The sequence below is a fragment of the Centropristis striata genome, chromosome 3 (genome assembly GCF_030273125.1).
Source record: "Centropristis striata isolate RG_2023a ecotype Rhode Island chromosome 3, C.striata_1.0, whole genome shotgun sequence".
Taxonomy (NCBI): Eukaryota; Metazoa; Chordata; class Actinopteri; order Perciformes; family Serranidae; genus Centropristis; species Centropristis striata.
In genome coordinates this window covers 11,753,605-11,781,036 of record NC_081519.1, presented here as the reverse complement: position 1 = coordinate 11,781,036, position 27,432 = coordinate 11,753,605, and the positions used below count along the sequence as shown (strand labels likewise).

Below are 27,432 nucleotides of genomic sequence, written 5' to 3'. Positions count from 1 at the left end.
TGTGTCCCAGACTGCACACACACATACATAGAAAAACACACGGCCTCTGTGCTTGAACGTTATTTTTGTTGAACTTTTAACCTCTTTCCATGCAGTGTCATCTGGGGCACGGAGGGTTATTAAGGTGTGCCGAGCGTTTTTACACGCATGCGGCAATGTAGATAAAACATATACAATCAGAGCGAAGGATCATTAAGTCATCTATCTGCAGCTCCTATCAGTGACCAGTTCTGATAGATAACAAGACAGAGATAGTAGCCAATAACCCACCTGGCCACAAGGTGGGCTGTAAGATCTCACTCTAATAATGCAGGCTAATTCTTATGCTTCAATTAGACCTCTAACATACACACACACACACACACACACACACACGCACACGCACAAACACACACACACACACACACACACACACACACAGCTTAGGGACATTACAATAGCTCTAGCATTAGCTTTTAATATATCAAGATACCCATCAGGTAGATTTTACACTGATTTTTACAGCCCACACACACACAAACACATGTAAACTAAGTCACACACACACAGACACAGTGGCACGTTATAAAAAACACACCCTGTCACACGCTGATCCGTATCTGGACAAGTCAAACTGTGATAAAGTCACTCTTCAACTACAGCAATCGATGGAAGTAATTTATTTACCTCACCAGGCAATTTCTGCTCTGTCTTCAGAGAGAAGGAAAGAGGGAGGAAGAGAGAGAGAGAGAGAGAGAGAGAGACAGAGCGAGAGAGAGAGAGAGACAGAGGGAGATTTGGCAAGCATGTGTGAGTGGTGTGTAAATTAATCTAGCAGCAGTGAGATCCAGAGCCATGTATAAGTCCATAAAACAAGAGGAGGTTAAAGCAGCTCACATCATACACACACACATCAGGCAAAGGTCCAACACCAAAACCACTTCTTCCAGAGAGAGAAGAGACGCAAAACGTCATCTAGGTTCCATTAATGTGATGTGCTATCCCTGGATGCCACTAAAAAAGAGGGAAAAAAGAACAGTTAAGAGTCCTTTCTCCTCCTTTTTCTTTTCTTTCTTGCTTTCTCTCCATTCAAAAGTAACACACACTGGAGAGAGGCCTGTCCACGGTCCTTAACTTTAACTCAATGAAATAAAAGGCACTTAACTAAGCCTCAATGATCGATACAAACAGTGCTGCTGGCTGGTGCTCACACACACACATACACACAAGCGGACACGCACTTATCCCACCTCCTCAGATGCTCATGCATATGCATGTCCATTGTGATTTATGCATCCTGGCGGGGGTGTGAGCCTATCTGAGAGCAAGGCCAACACACAGGTCAGCTCATTTGTAAATCAGTTGCCTATTTATGGATGTGTACGTGTTTATGTGTGCGCATATGTGTGTCTGTTTGTGCCTATAAATCTGTGTGTATGGGTAGAGGTCAGTGATGGAAACAGGCTCATAATCACTGTAGCACCTTCATTGATTATATTTATTGAAGTCTTTCCAGCTTTTGCTCTTGCTGTGTGTAAATCACGCAAGTTTTAAGCTACAATTTGCAGCCCATTCAGTGTGTGTGTGTGTGTGTGTTCAAGTCCGCTGAGTGCTGACTGCTTCTGCCATCCGGCGCTCTGACCCCGCTCTCTGCTGCAGGAAGTCACCCAACTTTCTGACCTCTCTTATTATTCCCAGAGAAGGTTGGGGTAAAGCCTTTAGAAAAAAACGCCTTCCCATCAGAGTGGCTGTCAGTTAATGGGTCTCTTCTCTTTGGTCTCTTCTGTTCTGTGCACTGGATTATGGGTAAAAAATAAGACAAGATCTACATCCGAAGAGGTGTTGGGGGTTAAACGTACGTTAATTTGTGGCATAATCTGAGAACTTAGCCCTTTTTGCACACAAAGTGAAGAAAACAGTGTGTGCTTTCCTTTGTGGAAATTCAGTGGTGTTGCTCCACCCTCCTCTGAACAACAGATTTGGGCTAATAGGGCAGCTGCTTGTCCCCCCCCCACCCCATCCCCTAAAGCCCCGCTATGCTGCTCCCCCTGCAACCCTTCCACCCCATCTCTCTTCCCAAAAAAAGAAAAAAAAGCCCAGGAGGAAGCCTGTTGTTTTCAACTTGTTTTTGACACGGCTGCGAATGGAAAAGTTCCAACTGTTGGAACGCTCATCCCAGAAGAAGTTTAATTTGTCCACTATTTTCCTTGAGTACTGCTCAGGATATATTTCCAGATCATTGAAATGATAGCAATGAAAGGAATAGAACACAGCGTGCCACAAGGCTGTCTGTTTATCCATCTATCTAGCCGTCTGTCTTTCCTTTTCTGTTTTGCTACGTTGTCAACACAGGCAACCGTCTCCCAGAAATAAACCCTGCATTAGGCCGGCCAGCAACCAGGGTTTGTAACGTCATCACTCACGCACATACACAACAGTTTATTCTCCCCACAATGCAAAAAAAATTAATTTGCAAGTGCCTGGATATACAAAAAAGGAAATATGAAAATATTGCAAGCTATTGCAACAGAAAAAATAACACCAGGGGAGATAAAACCCCTCAAACACACACAATCAATCCCTTGTGGCGTGTGTAAGTGAGCTCATAGAGATGTTTCAATGCATTGAAACCTACAGTGCAATCACAAAAGACAGCACGGGTCTGACCTCTATGTGTGTTTATTTGTGTTTGTTTGTGTGTGTGTTTGTGTGTGTGTGGGAGGTGCTCATGTGTGTAACAGGAGCCAAACTGTAAGCCATATGCCATTCTCCCTCCAGCCCCCCCCCCCCCCCGAAAAAAAAAAAAAAAAAAAAAACAGACACACACACATGCTCTCATAAACACACTTACATGTACACACACACACACACACACGCGCAGGCTTCCCTGTTAAAAAAAAGCCCCTCCACTTCATTAGGAAAGTAAACACAAGTGCTGTCTGAAGTGGCTAATTAGAGACTAATTACTCCCTGCTCGTTACTAATGCAAATTAGATTACGCTGCTTAACTTCCTCGTGTCCACAACGCTGCTGTTAATTGAGGCCTTTTGAAATTAAATTACCCGCTAATTAGCATATCAAAACCATTAATTCTGAGCAAGGAGGGGGGAAAAAAACAACAACAAATGCCAAGTTTTGCTAATGCGTTTTGCTAATTGAATATGTACGCTCAATACAGGGGTTTGTGCCAGGAATACCTATTCAGCTGATCAGCGTGCATTTTTGTGCATCTGTGTATGTGTGTTTGTGTGTGTGTGTGTGTGTGTGTAAGCAGCCAGACAGAAACACCATGCATCATAAGAGCAGTATATAATTAAAGGAACCATTCCATCTCTCCAAACGCTTTGTCAATATTTCCCTCTGAACGCACGACTCCACTGATGTTGGGCGTGCGGGGAGCGAGGGATACAGCAGAGACTCAGAGAGAAAAGGCTGTGAGAGAGGGGATGGATATTCATCTCATGAGAGGCAAAAGAGCCACTGTATGTGAAAGTGGAGTGTGCGCGCTGTCGTAGTATGTGAGCGGGGTTAGCGTTTGTCCAGGCTGTAAGGCTGCTTTGAAGTAAGGAACTCTGCTGCTCAGCTAAAGCCCCGGACCCCCCGCCAGCTCTTTCTGTGCACCCCTACCCCCCCGCCCCACACACACACACACACACACACACACACACACACACACACACAGACACACACACACACACACACAGACACACACATACAGACACACACCCTCCACCCTCCTCTCTCTTTAGCTGGCCCCTCTTCACCTCCGCTTCAATACCTGTCCAATTAGGGAAACCCACACACACATACATACATCCACATTTTACGGCCACTAGCAGGTGAACAGCCCAATCTTTTCCTTCAATCAAAGCACATTTTTTCCCTCTCTCTTCTAACTGAATAGATGATTTGAAACTTTGCGGATTAGAAACGGTGAGCATATTCATGGCCGGGCCTACCTGCTTATGAATAAGAGAGGAGGCACACAGAGAAGCCAGGAGCTATTAGCTACTTTAATCTGCTGACGAAATAAAAGAATCACACATCTAAAAGATCCATCTCAGCTTTGCATGTAAAACCAGCAGAAATAATGTCATTCTGAACAACTCCCCTTTCCCTTTTCCTAAATATCTATCCAATCAGGGCGCGTGAAAAAAGCCCCATTCAGGTTATAAAAGTTTCATCTTATTACACTTTCCAACTTCTCATTTCATTATCCCTATAATGGCAGATGAAAAAACGAATGGTAAAATTGAGAGGTAGCCATACAAAAAAATTAAATAACCATGATAATTAGATGTAAAGATATTATAATTCCTTTAACAGGATGCATAGAAACTGCTGCTCGACAATATTTGCCCTAATTGCTAGAATTATCATATTAACCAGTTACCATTTGAGTAAGTTGATTAAAAAATTGATTATTCGTCTATTTCTTTTAGGAGTTTCTTAATCAAAATCTTACATCCTTGAAAAATTAATTTGAAGCCGTTTCTTATCAGTTAATTAAATCGGGTTGGAAGTCATTTTTCTGCGCGGCATGATTAGAACGGTTCTGTTCTCTTCTGTTCAGACACCATGACGTTAGAGGGGGAACTTTTCACTGTCTCATCAAACATTCACAACCACAAGAATAGGACTTCTTTGAAGGGCCCGTCGCCTTTTTTTTTCTTCCAAACCTCTGCCTTTCTGATAAATTGTGCTATACCCAATAGATCTTTCTTTCTCGTTAACACATTCTCATTAACGGACAGAGAAAGCGAAAGGAGAGGGGAGGGGAAGAGAAAGGGAGAGCGGTGAGGAGAGACAGAGGGGAGTGAGCAGGAGGAGAGGCGGGGGGGCAAGAGGTGGGAAAAACAGGCTAGGGAAAAAAACAACCAATGGGAGAGATAAAGTCAAAGGGAGAAATGAATACACTGACAAATTTTGGTACACAATGAGGAAAATTAAATATACAACAACACAGGCACACACATATAACGTTGCCTGGGTGACAGCCTTGGGGTGGTCTGAGCTCAGACTAAACAACTAAGCCAGGAGCTAAAACAAGACCTGCTGTTACTACTGGAGCAAAACCTCTATCTGACCAAAAACTGCTCTCTTGCATTTATTTCATTTTGGTAATACTTTGTGCCATTTTAAGATTTTTTTTTAATTAGAGCCTGACCGAAATGGCATATCTGAGATTGATACCAATTTTAGAAGGAAAAATGCACCAATTACTCAAATAGTTACTGATTAACAGATTTTTTTAAAAACACAACTATGTGGATTGTGCATCAACTTTCAGCAAAATAAGCATGCAAAGGTACTCAGCCAGCTGCATTCTAAACCAAATTGTTAAAATATATATATATTTTTTTTTATTATACATCATATAAATAATATATAACAGTTAATCAATTCTAGAAATAAAAAAAGAAGAAAGAACAATATTGTTTTCTGCATTATATGTTCAGTAAAAAGAAGTTTTCATATGACTGCATATGGAACAACATATTTAAACTATTACCAGAAGATATCAATATGCTTTAAAAAATCCTCCTAGAATTGCCCGGGCTCAAGTAAAAATAAACATGACAATAGCATGTGACAGGTGGTGTTGAGAATTGATTTTCCTTATATATATAATAGAATTTACTTTGTTCTGTATCAATTCAAATTTGTAGCTTTAAAAAACGACACATCAGAGGGTGACTTCACCTCAGAAAACTAGTTTTCTATTTCTGGAAGAAGACTAATTATAAAGCCCTGCCCCTGGGAAAGAAAAGCCCCTCTTGAAGGAGAGAGGGAGGCAGCGAGTCCATTCAGCACTGGCATCAGTGGAATATAAGTTTGTCTCTCTCTACTTCAGCGAGCAGCAGAGCAGAACCGAACAGATACAGTGCACTCCACTCATCTGTCCATCCCCGACTCCTCAGGGAGGTATGGGAGGAATGGAGTGGGAGGGAGGGGTTCAAAAGGAGAATTAAAGGGAGAATCGGTGAGGATACAGAGTGGTATGGTGAGTCTCTCTGATTGGATAATGAATTGAATGATTATTAGAGCTCGGCTAGTAAAGTTACGCAGAAATCTCAGCTCGTCATCAGCCAATCAACACGCTTCCTCGTCAACGAATCAATCCCCCACCCCGAGGGGTGCAGCTGGGGAGGTGTGGGGCCTTTTCTATTTGCTCTTCCATCTGCCTCTACCCCACATATCTCTCTCTCTCTCTTTTTCTCTCTCTCTTTCTCCTACAACACGTCATCCTGTCTTTGGTACAGCTGCCCTCATCTTTCTCCGTGGGAGACAGAGAATTCTCAAAGCCACAATTACCGCACAGAACTATCAATTTCCCCTTCAATTAACCCTGTGGGAAGAGAGGGGACGAGGGAGAGGAAGGAGAGAGCAGAGAAGGGGATGAGAGATTCAAATTTGGGATGAAGAGGGCCACCTCCTCCCTCCCCCCCAACGTACTTCCCCCCTTAGGGTGCAGTCATGTGTTTGGGCTGAGGAGGGAGAGAATTACACCTCCTAGGGATGAACTTGACCCCGCCACTGGAGGTCAAACAAGTTACTATACAGCACGGGCCCCCTATCCTCATTACCAGCAAATAGGCCCAGTGACTGTTCCACTAATGCAGACTGTATGTTAATAACCAGCGCTCAAATCACAGCGCGGACCTGTCGGGAGCTAAGAGAGGGATAGACAGGGAGCCGCAAGGAGGAGGATGGAGGGAAAGAGAAAAAGGGGTGAAGGGGAGAGGGGTAGAGGGATAGGAAGGGGGCGTGAGCCAGGAGTTGTGTTTCTTAGATCAGCGACTAAGGGCCTGCGCGCTGTGACAACGGACAACTGTGACGGCATGCCTGCTCTCTGCTCCCCTCTCCTCCTCTTCTTTGCTTTCCAACTTCCCTCCCCCTCCCCCTCCCCCCTCCCCCTCCTCCTCCTCCTCCCACCACCCACTCTCTGAGCGAAACCCTGGGGGAGCCGCTCAAACCAAACCCAGCCTTCAGCAAACTTTTGCAGGCAAACTTTTTTCACAAAGCCCCAAGAAGCCTTAAACCTGCGTGACACCACGAATGTGCCAGGGTTTCATTGCCACTCACCCTCCCTCCTGTCCTCTTTTTTTGTACTTTAGTCCTTCGGTCCTCCCTCAGTCCCCTCCCTCGTTTATGCTGACTACTTTCCGAGGCTAACACACGGTTCCTGACTGACCTTTAGACAATGGAAACCTGCAGCAGCAGAAGTTGCCGATTAGGGCTACAGGTTGCATACGGCAGTGCTGACCTTCACTGGGCAAATGGGCATTGTGGTGTCTGCTAATCCAACAAACCCAATGGCTGCCTTTCATCCTGCTAATACATGCTCTTAGTCCTTGAAGAAAATATTCAGATGTTTTCTCCATTACTTGCTGATTATTCAAAGAAATGTTTCTCATACTGGAAATAGTAGAAATCTGTTTTTTTATTATGCTTTTCTGCATGTTTGTTAGAGAATCTGGCTACAATTGGTCTGTGAAGCACTGTGAAGCACAATCGTTTTGTCCAGGGACAAGAAGGCGTACTGACAAAACAGTGCATTCACATATTACAAACTGACAAACATTTCACACACTGAATACAACTCTTTGAAAGAGTACATGCGCATGTAAAGTTTACAAAACAGGAGATGTGTGAATGCGCTTCAGTAGTAGTTCCCTGTCTTTCTTTCATGCAATTTGCTTGCAAAATACATAATAAATAGATTTAAAAAGAGAAATGTTTGTTTGAAATTTCTTTTGGAATTTTACAATTAAAACAAGAAGCATTTTTTTAGTCCGCATTTCACAAAAACACAGCTTCTCTGACATTGTTTAGAGAGCTGCTGATGGAACCTGCATTGAGTCTTGTCATTTCAGTCATATAGAATAAATGATTCCTATTGAAATGGGGCCTGAGGAGAAGGAGCAAATGTTGGAGGTAAACTGTGATGACAGCTTGGATGTAATGAAGAGACTGAGGGAACACAGAGCCATGATAATTAGAGACAACAGGCATGACAGGGAGAGGAGGAGAGAGGGAGAGCACAGACAGAGGGGGAAAGAGTAGATGGACAGGAGAAAGTACAACAGAATAAGAGGCGAAGAGCAGAAAAGAGAGACAGTGAGTGTTGAGTTCTTCACAGTGAGTGACTATCCGAGCCCCGACAGGGAAAAGAACACTTTCCGACCAACCACGGATCAGAAATGAAGGCAGCCCTGGCAACTGCAGGCACGCATGCTGTGTGTGTGTGTGTGTGTGTGTGTGTCAGTGTGTGTAGTCTAATGAGTGACACACAAAAATCTTTCTTGATACATTTAAAAAAAATTAGAAGTAAAAAAAAAACAGATACAATTTTCTTTGTATATGTCTCGTCATAAGTCGACCAAAAATTGTCTGTGGAAGAAGGAGAAATGTCTGTGTGTAAAACATTGTGTTGTGCCTTTGTAGATACAGTGGAGCAGTGAGAATGTGACAGCAGTGTATTCGAATGATGTTTTCTCTTTTAATCCAGGAAAAAATTGTTTTAATTAATTGTTGAAAGAAAAAAATAAAGACTTTTTTTTTTAAACTTGAATTGATGTATTGAAGTTGAAAATGAAAAACTAAGGCACACGCAATAAAAAAAACAATTAGAAAACTTTTCTTTAATTAACATGTAATCTGATAACAGTAAATATATTTGAACGGTATCATTTGCAGGCTGTTAGAATAATTTGAAAATTACCTTGGCTTGAACGGTGAGGCAACAATGTAAATACTCAAAGACTTCACTACTTTTCCTACTTTTCAACTGCTCTTTAATTCTTGTTTTTCACTTCTCTCGCCTTCCTTTCCTCTCACCCCCCTGACCAACATTCTGCCGGCAAACAGCGAACGCTGCTTCAAAGGCCAACAACGCAAACACACACACACACACACACACACACACACACACACACACACACACACGGCCTTCCTTCTCCTCAGGAACATGAGAGCTAGCTCTAATTCACAGGCTGGTAAAGCTGTGGTGGACAGCAATCTTGATCTGGCAGGATTAGGCTACTTTTATTTCCCCAAGAGCCACGGGGAGAGAGGGGAGGGAGGTGAGTGTGCGTGCGGGTGGGTGGGGTGTGTTGGCGGTGGTGTTTGGGGGGACTAAAATCCTTCTACAAATGTCAGACAACGACCGGTGACCGGGGGCCGCAGAGACACACACATGCGAGCTCACACACTCATAAACACTCATGAAAAAGCCCAAAGTGACACGCAGAGAAGAGACTCATCACTCTCCGTCTCATCACAGTCGGAGGAAGAAGGGATGTGGGGGCAAGAAGGGAGCAAAGCAGGGAGAAGGAGGAGGGAGCGAGAGAGGGAGGAGGTAGTAAAAGAGGGGAGGGAGTGAGGGGGGGATTACACAATTATTCAGATAACAGCTGGGTATAATCTAGTGGCAGATGTCTCTCGGTCAACAATGCCCACCACACACAGGCGTGCATGTGTATGCGCATACACACAAACAGAGCTTCAATGCCCAGCGAGCAGCTACAGAGTGAAAAACGGCCGCTGATCAACCAGCACCAACTACTTAACAACACAGCTCTCCAACGCTCTGACTGGCAACTTCTTTTTTTGTGCGTGTGTCTTTCTGACGCGGATGAAACAATCTATAAAAATAATGACACAGAGCCTGTTTTTCTCTTCGATAATGAAAAAAAAAAATACACACACAAGTTGGAAAAGAGACGACCTGTTTGCTTTTCTTCTTCTCTGACAGCCGTCTGAAAAACAAAACCTAAAACCTGAGGAATTCTGTCCGAGGAGGAGAGAGGTGGAGGGTCACCGCTTGATTGACAGTTAATTGTAGTCGCACACACACACACACACACCCACACGCACACACACAGGAAGCGTACACACACATGCAGAACAGCATCCCTTTCGTCTGTGAGCGATCTCCAAGACTCCCGATAGTGGCTCTAGCAGGCACCCTCCACCTCCTCCTCCTCCTCCTGCCTCCCTCCCCTCTCTGAAAGGCCACTATAGAAGCCATAGAGTCCGCACCCCACTGGGCAAGCCTGTACAGTCTCTTCACCTTGAGAACCACAGCAGGAGGAAGGAGAAAAAGAAAAGGAGGAGGAGGACAGAAGTTGACAAGACAGAGACAAAGAGAGCATGTAGTCCTTTTTTCTATGGGCCAGACCATATTCATCACAGCCACTTTAAAAGTGATCTCGGAATATTTCTTCCAGAAGTTTTTGGGGGAAAACTTAATTCCCAAGCCATCGTCATGTGAGGTTACACACTGTGGAGGAAGCCAAAGCGAGCTGTGAGAGCGAAATCTGTCAATCCGTCAGCCCAGGCAGCCTATTGTGATTTGGTTTAACACTGGTTAACAGCTCGTCCTGTCAGGGGATGGATCATCCCACAGCGCCTCACATGCTAATAGCTTAAGTAGGCATCCCATGTCCCCCGGAACTAATACCATAAATACTAATACCATAAAAGAGCGGTGCGCCAACGCTCCAGCCTCACTTTCGCCTGCGTTAGCCAACATCCCGATACTTTACGGATTAGAAAACATAATGAGATGCATTTAAATGGTTATTACCTCTCCGGTCCAGGATGGCAAGGAACGGGGACAAGGGGAAATACTGCATTACTAATTTCCTATCATCATATGTTAATGTAAAGTCATCCTGGTTGAAGCAATTCAAAGACTCTGATGCAAATCAAAAACTAAAAAAAATGCTCAAATAAATCAGATTAATAGTAGATCTGATAAGTGACACTTAAAAAATAACATGAGGGAAGGAATCTAAATATGAATGGTTATTAGTTGCCATGGAACTGGAAGAGAATAAGATGTAAAAGTGATTTGACTTCAATCAGGTTGGAATTGAGTTTATGGACCTGGATATGAATCCCTGTGCGCTCCTCCTCTTCTGTGAATCTCAGCATTTTATCGGATGGCACATTCGTCCGCTCGGCACATTTTTACCGCCGCAGCATCACGGACAGACGAGCACTCAGGAGCTGTGTAACGCTTCTCTACAGTCTGACGCTTTATGAAATGTGCAAAAATGCGTGTGCGCGCTTCTGCACACGTGTGTGTATCCATAACATTCTGCACTTCACAGCTGTCACCTACCCTTCACAGCCATCTTTTCAATACACATTAAAGCAGTGCTGCAGAAAGTTTAGTCACATTGTTGTTCTGAGCGAAGCTTTCCACTGATCTGCTCCCTCGGTTCCCCCGCTCGATTGACGGCTGCCCTGTCAGTTTGTCGCAGCGCTTTAGAAAACACCAACGGCTCTCTGATGAAGTGCTTACAAAAGGTCATAGGGTGGAGGCGATGGAGAGGAGGGGAGCCGACTACTGAGAGAGAGAGGGAGGCAGGGGAAAAGGAAAGGGAGACGGGACAGAGTGAAGGAAAATCCATAACACAAATACAGCTGTCAGAAGCAATGCAGAGTTAGCAGGGGACACAACGACCGATGAGAGCTTTTTCATGGAGATGCTCTACAGGCGTTCTCTCACTTTGAACACAGCTCGGGTGGGTTTTTTTTCCTGCTTCTGCCGACCATCTCGTGCGCTCTACCTGGCTGTGCCACTGACCTAATGATCCTGCGTGACTCTTTTCTTTCTGTCTGTGAAATCAAACTCGATAGCTCCAACTGCCTGACTTCACCATGTCTCATTCCTCCACAGCCACAGCCCTCTCTCCGTCAGCTCCAGCCATGGCCTCAGGTGCCAAGCGCACTCTGGAGAGGCTGATCTAATGCTTCCTCAGCTATAATGACCCACGCCTTAAAAAAAACACTCATTCTACTGTCGTTCCCCCTCGCCTTCTACCAGGCTTTCACTCATATGTTCTATCTCTCTCTCGTCCCTTCTCTTGCTTCCCTTTGCCCATAGGAAACAGTCTCTTCCGCTCTGAGCTGTTGGGTCACTCCTTCCCACATCCATCAGCTGTTAATGGGCCGAGGCTCTGTGGAGCTTGAGAAACATCTCTGAGCCCGGCCTGCCTCCCAGCCACACACACAAATATAGAAAAACTCATCTGAAACGCATGGACATGTTAATGACCAGAGGCTAAAACCACTGCGTCAAGGGAAATGATTACCTTATCAATCAGGGGGAGAAAAGTGCGCACATTTTTAAAGAATGAAGTAGCGAGCGGGGCTGTTGTCACCACATTTGCACTGACAGCTCTTTCAAAAGACACAAAAGGAAGAAAAGACAACTCTCTCTCACAGGTGGTCAACTTCCTAAAGACCGCTTCGAGGCATCTTCCCGCTTTCCTCCTCTGTCTGTCCTGCAACTTTCCTGCCGCGACACAGCCTCCTGACCTGTCATAAAGACGCGTCTCATCTTTGAAAAATGTGTGGGATTTATTGTACGCACACACACACACACACACAAAGACACACACACACACACACACACACACACACACACACACACAAGTATTCAGCCCTCAACTTCTCCCCAAAATAACAGGTTCAATTAGAACCACATGTATAATCAGGCCTCGGTCTAAAGCAATGTGGCGGCACTTTCACTGTGCAGTCAATCACTTCAATACACAACCAGAGCACTCCCATGAAGAACAACACCTTCATTTAATCCATTAATTTGTCAATTATATTCCATTAACATATTTTTAAAGAGGTAACAGGATGTAATTGCTATTGTAACGCTACTGAGTGATTACATATGAAGACGTGTAGATTTTCTTTCTTTCACAAAAAAAGAACAGTTTTATTCTATAAAAATTGGATATATGCTACATTTAAATATGTTTCATTTAAACACATAATTACCCAGTTATTACAACCTGTAGAATATATTTTCCTACACTGTTTCCACATTTAAAAGCCCAACACATGTTCAGCTCAAATGCGCACACCCTGCAAGGATGTGCGCACAGGACCAACACTTGAAATAATTCCATTTAAAAACGTGCTTTCGCTCCCTGCACAGGAACATTTTTTTGCTTTTTCTCAAACCCTCCCATCTAAAGGATATTGAAAATTTAACCGTTTCAGCTTTTTTTAAAGCAGGTAATGCACTAAGTGCTGCAATAGAAGTAAACCTGTGAGTATCTATCATGGGTCAAATCCTACATGTATAGCAGAGTCGTATACGGGTGCTCTTCAACATCACTTTGGAGCCAAAAGCCCACTCAGACTTGTGGGCTTGGGATAGCAGGAGGGCTTTAATGAGGAGAGCGCGAGAGATGGAGAGACGGACAGGCGAGCCATCAACGCTACCGACGCACAGGACATTTAAAAACTTCAAATACTGTCCATTTTCACTCAAGCAGGACAGGTGAATTGAGAAAAAAGCACTCTCACACACACACACTCCGGCACTCAGATATATACACTCTTCCACACATACATCACACGCGCTCATGCTGGAGGTAAGGACTCTCTGAGTGAGTTTATGGACTAACACAATCATGTTGCTGGCTTTTAATCCTGCATGAAGGGGTTTTAAGCACAGGAGATTCACAGCCATTACTTGCCATCTTTAGACAGTCCCATGCATGTGCTGCAGTCACACACAGGACTGAGCTACAAAAAAAAAATCATCATTTAAGTAATGTGTCAGTAAGCATAACAGAAACAATTGTCTGCTGGAGTCTGAAAGTGATAAAAATCAGCAGCATGTGAGCGACTCTTACAAACAATGAAACAAAACAGGACATGGAAAAGACACAGCTGTCGAGAGGAGAGGGGGGAAAAAAGCAAAGGAGCAAAAGTGTTGAGGCAAGTCATATGAAAAAGGTGGCAAAGCTGAGGCAAACACACAGACGCGGACGCACAATAGCCGATAGAGAGAAGAGAGAGTCAATCTGTCTCTGACACCTCTGGCTTCCTGCACACGTACACTCTTTTTTTTTCTTACCCAAATCACTACTTCTGCCTCTCAAATACTCTTTTGTATCATTGTCTTCCATTATAGTTCCATGAAAAGCCTGTCACTGATGTCATCAAGGAGCAAAGCACATGATAGAAATGTTAACTTTGCACTGAGTTTATACTGATGGTAAATGCTGCAGTGTTTAAATTTTTTTTAGCCTTCAGCAGTGTCTTGCTGTTCTGAACACCATTGTAAGGTTTATTTTCAAGGGTTTACAAGTGATTTAAAGTCAAGTAATTTTAAATAAAAATGTAGAAATCAAGAAATCTGTTTTTTGTTGGAAATCGTATGTAGAACTCATTCTTTGACAGTAAGTGAGATATCTCAGCTGTTGAAAAGAGATGAATGAAAAAGCTCAATGAACATATAACAACCAGAATTTAAAAAAAAAGATTTTTCTTTCTTCATATTTCTAGGAAATGGTTTCAGCAAATTTAGCAAATAAAAAAGAATTATCTGACATTGCTGTCAGTGTGCAATTGTGTAAACTATTGTCACACTATTAAAATGCAAATAAAATATATGCAGCTTTAGCAGTCTTAGCTAAAATTAACCATCTTGATCAAATTTTGCAGATTTAAGTAAACGCCAGCATGAGGCACCTAAAATATTAATTTGCAGATTTTTAAAAATGTTTTTATGAAGCCTACAACTTAGTACATCTAGGTGAAATAAACATTTTTTTTAATTGTATTTAAATTCTAATTCTGCATCCACTTCACACCAGCACAAAATACCTGCTTTCCTGTCTGACACCAGAATTGTGACAAGGTCATAAAACGTGATGAAGAGCTTTTTCATTCCCGCTGGATCTTCTATTAAAGTGCAATTAAAAGTGTGTCATCGCGTCGCGGAAATGCCACCACAGAGGGCAGGAGAGGGGGGTGGAGGTGGAGGTGGGGTGGTGGAGGGGGGGACACAACAGGAGAGAGAGGACACAGTAAATAAAATTAATTATGCCAAATGCCCCGGCGAACCATCAATCACGGGGCAATAATGCCCGTGTCAGGGTGTGCACCCACACGGCCTGTATGCTTTTCTCTCACTGACAGACAACTAACAGCAATTAATTGTCGTTTCATCTCTCCTTCTTTCTGTGTCTGCAGCTTTCCATCACGCGGGACCTGAGTCTCTGTGTGACACGCGGGGATGTTGTGGCGCATGTTTCACATTTCATTTGATGACTTTTATTTTTGTGGGGAGGAAAAGTAAAGAAAGCAAACTTAATTTTGTTTTTGCAACACTTTGTTGCTCGTGTTATACATGTACAATTACGCAAATTAAAAGGCAATTTTATCGTTTATTGTTTCTCTCATTATAGTATTTTATTTTTAAAATATTACAGTCCTGGTTGTAAGTTTTTTTTTCTTTTCTCTAGGAGGAGAAGATAATTTTCCTGTGTGGTGCAGGCCTGCTTTTAGACTGCAACAAGAAAAGAAAAACATGGGTCATGCAGAGGTTCAACCCCCTCAATTTCTAAATTTATAATATTGTCTAAGTCAGCTCCAAATACGCGGCAATATTTTTACATTTTATCACCAAAAGTATAACACATGTATTTTATTCCAGGCAGTCTAAATTATGAATTATAAAAAAAATAGACGCACCAGTGTTATAATGCACTAATTATCACAACCTTATATATTATTTTTTAATATTGTGCGTTAAACGTTTACACTACATGGGCAACTTCTCCTGCTCTCCACCTTTGTATTGTTATTTATTTAATCCGGTGAGATTATATTAAAAATAAATGCGAGGTCACATAACGCAGTTCCAATTTAAAAAGTCAAAATGGTTTGAAAAGAAAGTCCTCTGACCTATTGACTGTGTCCACAACAAAGATTGTCCCCCTCTATTATAAAACAACGAGCCTATTATTCTCTGCGAGACATAAAGCCCTGATTTTATTGTGAAAGTTTATTAAATTACAAAATAAAACAAAAGTGAAAGCCGGTTGGTGGCTAAACAGGTAGAAGGCGATGACAAAGCATTCTCACAAGGCTGTGTAAAATAATCAGCACATAATTTACAGTCAGTGTTTATTATCAGATCCCTTAACGAGGATTATTAAACGGGACGCCAAGTCAAGTTTCAGACACACTCCGACATGTTAGTGAGTCCTGGACTAACTTTCGGGAGCGCTCGCTTCGGACAATGACACTTTCTGTACGCACCGGTCCCCTCAGTGCTCCAAACTATAAATTATAAGAGTTTAAATAAATTGAACATTAACATAAAGCGATATTTCAATGGTTTGACTGTGAGTGTGTGACACGTGGGAAGCAGGAAAGAGTTGGAAAGAAACTTTCGCTGTTTTCTTCCTATTGTGTAAATTGAAAAAGATGAAAAGAGGATATAAAAACGTGGCTGATAAAGTTTAGCGTGTAACAATCCGCTGAGAAGAAAGTTCAAATGAAACATGGACGGAGGGAAGTGTGAGAGAGTAAAACTACCGAGTGTGCCAAAATACTCTATAACAGCCGATTATATTATTAGGCTGACTTGGAGTTTCACAAACAATGTGCGATGAAAAAGTTTTTTGTCTTTCTGTTGGATTAATGTGTGTGTCAGAGAGTTTCAATGGGAGAAGACAGAGCGAAGAAAGAGTGAGGAAGGTTTTTTTGTTTTAAAAAAAAGGAAAAGTGTAGATAATGCATCAACCTGTTCTCTTGTTTTCTGAAGAAGTCAACTTTCACGCCGGTGGTTGGACCATGTGGACAGCCCCGCTTCTGCTCCTCAAACCCCCGGCGCGTCCACTCTCTCACGGCGACAAAGGGGGGACACAAACCGACGGGACGAAAAAATGTCAAAAAAGAAGGGGAAAAAATGGAAAGAAACAGAGAGGAGAGAGAGAGAGAGACAGAGAAATCTATAGGATCTAAGACCGCAGGACCATTACTTTAAACGACAAAGCGTGCTCGTTAGTCCTTTCCTTTTCCCTTTTGTGTGCGTCCTCTCTCCTCGGAGTGGCCCCTCTGGAGTGAAGTCAGAACAATACTGCCGCTAAAACTCTGCCACTGTGCGCAAGTTGCCGCGGAGAAAGCGCGCAGCTTCTCGTCTTGTTTTTTTGTTGCGTCTTCTTCCCCCCCTCGCTATCTCTTCAAGAGGCTTATTCAGCGCGAACTACCTCTCCACCGGTCCGCACTTTTGGGCATCCCGTCTGTTGCTTTGCTCGTTCGCTGGAAATCAGGGTTGAATCACTGGGGCTGTGTGAGTGTACGGAGTGTGTGTTGCGAGAGGGGGACAGTTTGCTGCGCTACCGTAATGACTCTAAAGCAGGTGCGCGTTTTTCATCGCTTTGCCCTATCCTCGCAAAGCCCTGGCGCACAATAGGAAAACAGCAGCCGGTGAGAGGTATCTCTCTCCCTCTCTCCCAGTGTGTGTGTGTGTGTGTGTGTGTGTGTGTGTGTGAGGGGAAGGCACTGATCTTTTGACCTCTCTTTGCATCCCGGCTGAGTTGTGCTATTGTGGAGGCAGAGAGGAACAGATGTTAGCCTGCACAGAGTTTGAGCTCAGAAACCGTCCGAAACAAAGCACCATCACCGAAAACTGAAGTAGCCCAATATTAAACACTTTGATTTTATGCACTTAGAAATGCCATACATATTTTTAAACTATATTGGTGCATTTAAATTGGAAAAAAAACCTAAAATAAATAGTTTTTCTACCTTTTTTTTGCACTTGAAAGACATTATAATTTTCATCATGGAAGTCTTTATCGATCCATGCCAAAAAAGATTTACATCCACCTGAGAAATGCTGTATTCCACAAATAAAAAATAAGTGTAAAATCAGTGAAAGTGGGTTCACTCTTACCTTGCAAATAGACAGTTATATTGTGATTGGACACATTTTACTGTCTGCCTACCTCACTATGTCCTTTATGTATTTTGGAAGCCTGACAACTCCTTTTGCAGAGTTATTACCACCTTTTTTTCCTTCTCCACCACCACATTCATTTACTAATTGACAGCATAATCAGTGTTGAGATTACTGTCTCTGATGAAATTTGGAAATTACATCATACCTGTCGCTGCAAAAAAAAAAAAAAAGTAAGGGGGTGGGGTGGGGGGTGCCATAACTCATAAGAAGATCTTGGAATAATTTTGCTTTGGCCATTAAATGGGATTCTGCCCTCTTGCCTTTTCTCTATCTAAGCTTTTACCATTGGAAAATGATGGCAGTCCATCACAGCAGCACCCAACAATGGGCCATGGCTGCAGTAAATCACAACACATTCATTAGCACAATCAATACCACTAAAATATGTGTGTCTGTGTGTGTATGTGTGCAAATGTTTAGGGTGTGTGTGTTTGTGTGTGAGCACCCATATATATATATATTTTTTTTTTACTTACTCACCTCTCCCCCTTGAGCCTGACAAATTTTTTTGCGAGGAACACTTTGTTATATATCTCCAATAAATCTCCAGAGAAGTGACGGGTGCTAATGTGAGCAACTGGATGGTGATGAGTGATGCTTTTTTAAGTGGCTGTTATCATGAAGGTGCACTTTCAAGTTTGATCGACAAAAACGAGGTGGTGTTATTAAAAGAAAGTTTATAACAGAACTGCATGTGGTTACTTAAAATCTTTATAGTGACAAACAACCTGAATCCTACAAAGGAAGCACAATAGAGAGCAAAGAGACTGAATCATCCGTGTGCTTGTTGTTGTGTAACTGTTGACATTTTTACTAAAGATATCAATCACCCCCGCCTGTTTGGAGAATCATGATTTGTTAGTTGTTGTTTGCCTGTTTTGGCTCATGGTTGCGTAAAATAACAAGATTAAACAGAACGCAGGAAGCAGACTGAATGAAGCTGAGCCAGGCCGGGCTGAAGCGGGCCAAGTATGAAACCGGATCAAAATAAAAGCGGGCTTGGACATCTTAAGTCAACACCTTCATTCTTGTTCTTGGTGAAAGGAGAAAAAAAACGTTGTTGGCCCTCTCACCCATCTCCGATTCCCATTTAGGAACCCTTCTCTCCCTGTTAATCAGGGGGAATAATTATCAAAGTGGACAGGTAATTAAATTAAAACATAAGTGGCTACATGAGCTGGGTTGGCTGTACTACAAGGTTTTCCCTGGCTTAATTAAAGAGAAATATGGGAGAGCTCACCCACAGTGTCACAGAGCTGGAAAAAAAAGTAGGAAAAAAAATCTCCTGCCACCAACTTGAATAACTCAATCTGATCCTTTAAACACAAGTTTGATAAAAGAAGAGCCACTCCTGGCTTGTGTGTGTATATGTGGGGGAGAGTTCTTCTTCAGCCCCGCAGACTCTGTTGTTTGTTTGTGTATGAGAGCAAAAGCACATGTGTGGCATGAGAGCGTGAGGCGAGGGATTGAGAACGTGTGGTAGACACATTAAAAATCTGCAAGCTTTAGCAGCCATCTGGGAATAATGTCGTAAAATAAAGACACAATAAAATAAAACTTACTGCTGTTGATGTTTACAAACAACCCCCACAAAATCCCCACAATGCCTTGAGAGTCGAACCCAAAGAGAGGCCTCAAATACACACAAACACACACACACATACAAATAAACAGACCCAGAGCGGGAAAGCAGCGCAGAGACCAAATTATCCAAACATTCACAAACACGCTCATATGTGCCCACACCCACTTTGGTACACACATGAGTGTGCATGTTTACAAATAAAGACAAAGTGGGAAGGCTGCATACACACACACATATAAACAAACACACACACACACTCTTTACTCTACACACTCACACAACCCACTTTACAGTACCACTGCTGCCTCTGTGGTTATGCAAAGACAACACAAGACTGTGGCTCAAAAACACCACTGCTATCTCAGTGCTGGGTGTATTACAATAATAAATGACTGAGTGCATCCACACAAAGCTTCTCTTTATCTCTCTCTTTACAGTACCTGTGAACAATGTGTGCATGTGTGTGTGCGCGTGTGTGTGCAGGGGCAGAAATTTAAAGACAGTGCAGGCGGTGAGGTTGCTCTGGGGCGGGGGGCGTATAGAGTGAGTGTGGCCTCCAACAATGTGTTGGGCTGAAAATGGGCCCTATGTTAGGTTACGCTAGGATACGATATGTTAGGTTACGATATGTTAGGTTACGATATGTTAGGTTACGATATGTTACGTTACGATATGTTACGTTACGCTATGTTAGGTTACGCTATGTTAGGTTACGCTATGTTAGGTTACGCTATGTTAGGTTACGCTATGTTACGTTACGCTATGCTACGTCACGCTATGCTACGTCACGCTATGCTACGCTATGTTACGTTACGCTATGTTAGGTTACGCTATGTTACGTACGCTATGTTACGCTACGCTATGTTACGTCATGTTACGCTATGTTACGTCATGTTCTCCCCGTGTCAGCATGGGTTCTCACTGGGTACCGTGGCTTCCTCCCACAGTCCAAAATCATGCACTTAGGTTTAATTGGTGACTGAGAACATGAATGGTTGTCTGTCTCTATGTGATAGTCAGACTATCACAGGGCTGACGCCCTGACAATGTCAGTTGGGATCGGCTCCAGCCCCCGCGACCCGAGTGCAGATAAGTGGCTAAGGATAATAAATGAAGGAATGAATGTTTACGTTATGTTATGTAACCTAATGTACAAACATGCAACATAACCAACGGTTATGTTAAAACCCAACCTCCTCCGCTGTCTCACAACAAACGCAAATGTGGGTCAAAATAAGCTGCTTGCACAGACAACCTATATAGAATACACCTATGTTAAAATAAGAATTTGCATTAAATTAAAAATGGTATCATTTGCTAAATATGTGAAAATAAATAAATATAAATAAATAAATATATTTAAAAAGTTTTGATCTGCTTGTTATTTTTTTATATAAACTAGCCACAAGCACTCTTTAACAAAATGATATGCTTATTTTGCAGAAACTACAACAACTGTAACAATAAAAACGGTATAATTACTAGAACACTGCAGCCAACCACCAGGGGGCGATCCAGATGTTTTGGCTTCAACTTTGGGGAGCTGTTGTGTCGTCCATCTTTATGTACAATCTATGTGATATACAGCAGCTCGTCAAACTCTGTCACATCTGCAGCAGTAAGAACAGATAGATATGTGTGCGTATGTGTGCTTCATAACTAGTCACTAGTGTGCACTGGGGCGCGTCATAACTACCTTCTGCCACTGTATGTGTATGTGTGTGTGTGTGTGTGTGTGTGTACACGTGTGGCCTCAGTACAGACAGTGGCATCAACATCAGTCTCCCTGAATATACACTGATTGCTAGGAGGGTCACAGCTAATCAACACCTGCTTTCTATTAGCAGGTGTTACATAAACATGTTTACTGTCACAGCTGCTTTGCATCACAAAACCACACACACACACTAAAAAAAGGGGAGAGAAAGACAAGCTAAGAGCGTGTTTATCACTACTCTCTCCTTCTCTTGGCCTTTAGTTGGAAGGGAATAATTAGGAAGTCCCAGCCAAGGCAGCGGTGTACGTGTTAACAAGCTGTTTTTACACACACACTTCTTCCCATATGGAGGGACAGCCAGAGAGAGCAGGGGAGGATCTTGTTCTATGCCTCAAGGACTCACTTTACTTTAAAGCACTTGTGACCCAGGAGTCGAGTCCAGGAACAAGGCTCTAGCTGGGTGCGTGTGTGAAAAGTACACACACACACACACACACACACACCCACACACACACATATATATAGACAAAGTTCCAGAGCAAAAAAAGTCAAGGCTGTCCGTGAAGGGTTAAAAAAAGTGAGGGAAAGAACTCATCCTCCAAAACATCCTTCCCTTTAAAAAAGAAAATTATCACCATGATAAAAAAGAACACTGACTTTCTTTACTTAAGAAAAGAAAGAAATGTCTTTATGGATGAAGGATTATTCGCCCCAAGTAGTTGTTGAATCAAAGATAGAGGAGGATTTCAATTGTAATGCCCATGAACTTATTGTAACTTTCTTAAGAAAGTCAGTGTTACTCTAATGAAACAGTTTTTTAAGAATTCCTCGAACACACAAAGGTTGATTTGCTGAGAACTCCTATGCAAGGATTCATCAGAAAGCACTGGAAATGTAAGCCTGCAAACATGTGCCTGTTTTCTGATGTTTTGACAATAAAGTCATTTAATTATACCACATCTGAGCTTTATTTATGATTATTTATACAAAATATAAATAAAGTAATAATTTATCATCCAATTATGATCCATATCCAGGTAAGACAAGCAGATAGAGATTGAAAGAAAATAATAGGTATAATGGATTAAGATACCCGGTTGTATATAGAGTAGTCAAAATTAGCTCAACCTTTACCAGCTACAACATTTGTGATGGCTAGACATTAAAGGTATAATATGTAAGTTTTTCACATTAAAACGTCTAAAAACAACTAGACCTGTATGATGTGTTTTTTTTTTACAGTTGTGTAGTTACATTACCCCAAATGTTTCCAAATCATTTTAATCAAAGTATTGATCCGTTTCATTTAATCACCTATCAGTGGCATCGTATCCCCTTTGCGCAAGCATCAACGTGGTTGTTTGCAAGAAATTGCCATGAATTTACTTTTTATCCCAGTCTGAGCAGTGAAGCAAAAATCCAACAGGAGTTGCCAACGGTGGTTGTAAAAGAACTCCAGTCTTATCTGTCTCAATCCAAAATGAGACTACTTCTCACTCGATTTATTACCTCAAAAATAATTATTGTGGGAACATTAGGGTCTCAATCACTAGTTTTAAGTCTTCTTCAAGACAATATGATGTTAGCTGTGTAAATAAAGGTCCACTTTAGAAGAAAATAGACAATAAAGCAGGTATGATTTGGGGCAGGACTACCTTGTGATTGACAGGTTGCTTACACTGTGAGTGTTAGGATGGAAGGGAAGCTAAACAATGCTTATCCACGGCACTATGTTCATCTAAATCGCCATGAACCTGTTTGTTGTGTTTTCATCTCAGAACTTTGACCCTTTCACAGTGTGTTTTAATTTCATGAAAGTTTATTTGAACATTGTGTTCATTAAAAAATGTCTTGTTCAGCGTTGTACTAAAAGACACTCTAAGGAGTCGGTGCTTAATTTTTGTTGTTTTAGCGTTAACAGTTGTTTTTTTTGATACACTAGTCCTTGCACCTCCCCAGTCTGAAGTTTGAACATGAACCTGATTTAGTTGGTGTTTTTCCCGGTTTAAGTCACCGGTTGTTTTGGAGAGGAAGGTAACTCTGTGGATAATTCAGCACCCAGTAAATACCTCCTGAAAATAATAAACACCTAAGGAATTCTAAGAGGGAGAAGCTAACAGCAGGCCGCAGCCGGACCATAATGAATCTCCGTCTTCTGTTATTGTTTGATCGTCATAGCGATTCAGTAAGACTTTGAATGCAGGACTTTTACTTGTATGAAATAGAATTGACTTGTCATCAGTTTTTTGGGGGAATTTCCATGCTTTATTAGATAGTGACAGAGAGAATGGAAGGGGAAGACATGAAGTAAAGGGACCTTGGGCCGGATTTGTACCCGGGTCTGCTGCACAAGGACTCAGCCTTAGTGCTATGTGCTCTACCCACCAGGACACTCAAAACAAAAAAGTATTTTACACTGTCATAATGAAAAAAGTAAAGAGGGACTGGGGGAGGGACTGGGGGAAGTAAACCCACGACTGTGTCTCTAAGGCTCTTCATTCAAATGGGGACAAATTTGAATGCGTTCAGTGGCACGGCCTCCATGATGTTACATTAAGGCTGAAGAGCTCCAAAGCCAGACGTGACAGAACTGTACCAGTCTGCATGTGTCTCTGTCCACTTAGATGAAACTTGATACAAGGCATTTAGGAAATATCCCCGAAACCCTATCCCTTCATGTGCTCACTTGCAGAACATACAAACATACGTCAAAAAGACACACACACACACACACACACACACACACACACACACACACACACACACACTCTCTCAGAGCTTTCCAGTCCCTCCCTCAGTGCGATCTTGTATCAAAGCAAACAAATGACATGCTGTCTTCTCCTCTCTTCCCCCCACTGTCTTTTTTGATGTGTGGTTGTGTAAAATGACACGCCGTATCTCTCCAGCTGACATTATCACTCGCCGGCGCGCTCACATCTTCCGGCCGCACGCCTTTCCCACAGGACTCCCTACAGCAGGGGTCTTTGTCTCCGAAAGCATCGCACACACACACACACACACACACATAGAAAGATGTGGAATAGCCTCTATGATTTTACCTCTGCATTGTGTGCTGTCAGAGACTGGTTTAAGGAATGAGAGAGAGAGAGAGAGAGAGAGAGAGAGAGAGAGAGAGAGAGAGAGAGAGAGAGGCTGGTATGGAGGGATGGAGAGGGAGGATAAGATAGGATTGGCTTTCTTTGGCAACCTTTTTGGTGTGTTTTTTCTTTCTCTTTTTGAGGATGTGATGTGGCATTTGCTGCAGAACATTCTGAATTCAGCAGAGAGAGATGTAACCCAAAGAGCTCTGTCACATTAGTGTGGCCATCAGTGTTAAGCTGACATATATAACAGCCCTGATACAATAACCAGCTCAAGACTCTATCATGCATGTGGCGATAGGTTGATAGATGGCAGGAAGAAAGTGTTTGTTTGAAAGGAACAAAATTAGGGAGAATATGAAAAATGACACTGAAATGACAATTAATGTGGCTTCTTTAAATAATTGTAAAGTGTAAGGGAGATGAAATATCAAAAGGTGCTAGAAATTTGAAAATGTCAAAGTGCAAAAAAATAAAACAAAGAAAATTGTAATTATCGCCAGGTCAGTGAAGCTTAACCAGCCACATAAATCTCCAGTCTGGCTGCAGGACTCCTTGCCCTTTGACACTTCATACTTAAAAGAAAGCCACAATTTAACCACGAATACATTAAATAAAAGCAACATATTTTTTTTGACATTGAAAACACATAATTTTCCTTTCATTTATTTCAAACAAGCCACCTTTTCCCCCCCACAATCATTCAAGAATGCATCACAGGGTTTTTTTTTTGTCCCTTTTGTGTCTGTCAAAAGCTCTCTTCAGTAAATGACAAGTTCACTTCATTTGAAGCTGAATAAAATAAAAACATGTAATGTCCTGTAGTTTTCACAACCTTGGAGGCTTCACACCATTGAATGCAATATGTATTTTTTTTATTTAAGTTTTGATCTGGAATTCACTACGACTGATTAGGGACATTTACTGGATGTGTTTGTGTATGTGAACTGTGGTTGTGAAAGGCTCAATGATTTACTTTGACCTGAACATCTCCGTTTCTGAGACTATTCATCCATTCTACTTTAGCTCCTTCCACCAGCTTAAAGAAAACACAGAATAACAAGAAGTAATGTCAGTGGTTTCCCTAACAAGGATGCAGCAGTGGAATGTTTATGAATATAACTTTATTTTCTGTAGGAATGTCCTTGTGATTGGCCGTAGAAAATGGACACACAAACAAAAAAATGTGCTATAGATGGACATATTTCTCCAGCACCTCAAATATGTCTGCATTTATTCAGCTTTTCTGCTTTAAATCTAATACCAACAAACTTACTTACAAAAAAATTATCATCTGCAACTGGGCATAAACACTGGATTGCAATAAGAGAAAAAAGACACCAAAGCACAGATTTTGTAGTTGTGCAGAAGTGTTTTGGAGAATTTTAAACACAATTTCAGCAAAAACAATAACTTGTATGTTCAAGATTTTTTTTGACAATAACACTCATATCTGTGAAGGTTAAAATTTCCAGCATAGAACAATTTCCGTTACACATCCAGGATTTGAAAATGCACATTAGATTCTATCAGTCTTTCATCATTACAGGTCACTTTATGTCTGTGTGTGTGTGTGTGTGTGTGTGTGTGTGTGCACTGCAGAGAAAGAAGAAAAAAGAGGGAGAGAGAGGGACGATGAAGGGCATCAGAGGTCGTCAAATTGCCACGGTGCTTTTTGTCCTGTCAAACGCTCACGTGAGCCATTCTTGAGTGAATTTCAATAATCATCCTGAAGGACTTTTCTTCTTGGGCCACATTCTGCTAAATGTATCTCTCTCCTTCTAATTCCCCTTCACAATACGTGTGGTTCAGGCTACTCATCATGTCATTGGTCCCTTTTCTATTCCCCTGTGTTTGATTCTGACAAATACATGGATTATCGGCCAGGGGGATTTTTAAATATATGGCTAATGTGAGCTTTCATGCCTGTGCTTTAATCTGCTGAGTATTTAAAACCAATCTTAAGGACGGGAGAAAACGCAGAGGTCAGGCTTTTTCCGCGCCCCCGTGCCGGAGAAAAGAGAGAAAGCAAGATTGGGAGAGGGCGAAGGCGTTGGGAGGGAAAATGGAAGTAAGGAAAGGAAACCAAGAGAAAGACAATGATTTCCTCTTCTATTTAAATTCTAACCAGGATTAACAGTGGAAATCGCAGGTATCAAACCTCATCTGGCTGCACAGCTGAAGAGAACTCCGTCAAAGAAAGAAAGGAAAAGTTGGACTCCTTGCTGCGGTTGTGTGTGTGAAAGAAAGACAGAGAGAGAGAGAGAGAGAGAGAGATGCTGGGGTAGGGGTGCTTCCCTCTGCTTTTTCACTTATCTGGTGCCCTCCCATCCCAAGGAAATTGGACGTAAAATGAGAAAATATATCGCGCACTCTCTCTTTTACGGGGCAATGACACAGTAACGGTGAGGGATGAAAGCTTCATCATGTGTCTGTCCGGTTGCTCCGCCGTCAGAGTGACATTTACTCATTTACAATTCAGACACTTTCCACTCCTTATTACTGTCTTTCTTCCACCTATTTTCTTTCATCTTCTTGTTTCTGTTCCTCTCTTGTCCTCTCGTCTCCCGTTCTCTCTTCCCTCTTGTCATTTTGTGTACATATGAAAGGCAGACGGGGGCCTTTGGCAGCCACTCAAACAGGATCGAGTGTGTGTCTGTGGTGGTGCGTGTCAGGCTAAAGAGCAGAGGGGTGATTTGCAGCATTAAGTCTACAGCTTTAAACTGCATCAAGCAACTTACGGACCTTTTTTATGACTGTAATATGAGGTACTTAACATATCGCTGCCATAAAGTGCAACAGACGCAGGGGTTGAGGAACTTGCACACACAGACACGCATACATAGGTTACCGAGGAGAGCTGATGGTGGAGTTGGAGACAGATGTATGTATAAGCAGGGTGAAGTTTTTATGGTACAGACTTGTGCGTCTCACCCAGAATAGTAAAGTGGGCCAAGGCTGATATCATCTGATACACTTGTTTGCTCGCCAACCATACAATCACAGTCCTTCCCTGCTGAGGAAGCATTCAAACTGCTATTTGAACATCAATGCAGCATGCAAATAACATTCACCACCCCTTTTCACATCAGATAAGATAACCCACAATGCCGCGTCTGGCAGCGCAGAGATGTGTTTTGCATCCTAAGGCTACGCGGGCTGTTACAAAACATCATAATGAACCCTCTCAGCAAGTTTCTTTGGAGAAAAAAAAAGAAGAAGAGGAAGAAGTTAGTGAGTATTTATGTACATA

The 27,432-nt window shown here is 42.2% G+C and overlaps 1 protein-coding gene across 2 annotated transcripts in view; it reads right to left on the bottom strand.

The window, feature by feature from the left end:
- The window catches only part of foxp4 (forkhead box P4), a 244,184-nt gene that overhangs the window by 83,376 nt on the left and 133,376 nt on the right, over positions 1-27,432 (bottom strand). The window contains exon 1 of one of the 2 annotated variants that reach the window (XM_059328895.1): positions 16,556-17,114. The exons of the other annotated variant lie outside the window; for it this stretch is intronic. The gene's annotated coding sequence lies outside the window, so the exon portion shown is untranslated. Of the gene's footprint in view, positions 1-16,555; positions 17,115-27,432 lie in introns of those variants that run through there. 2 annotated transcript variants of the gene reach the window in all.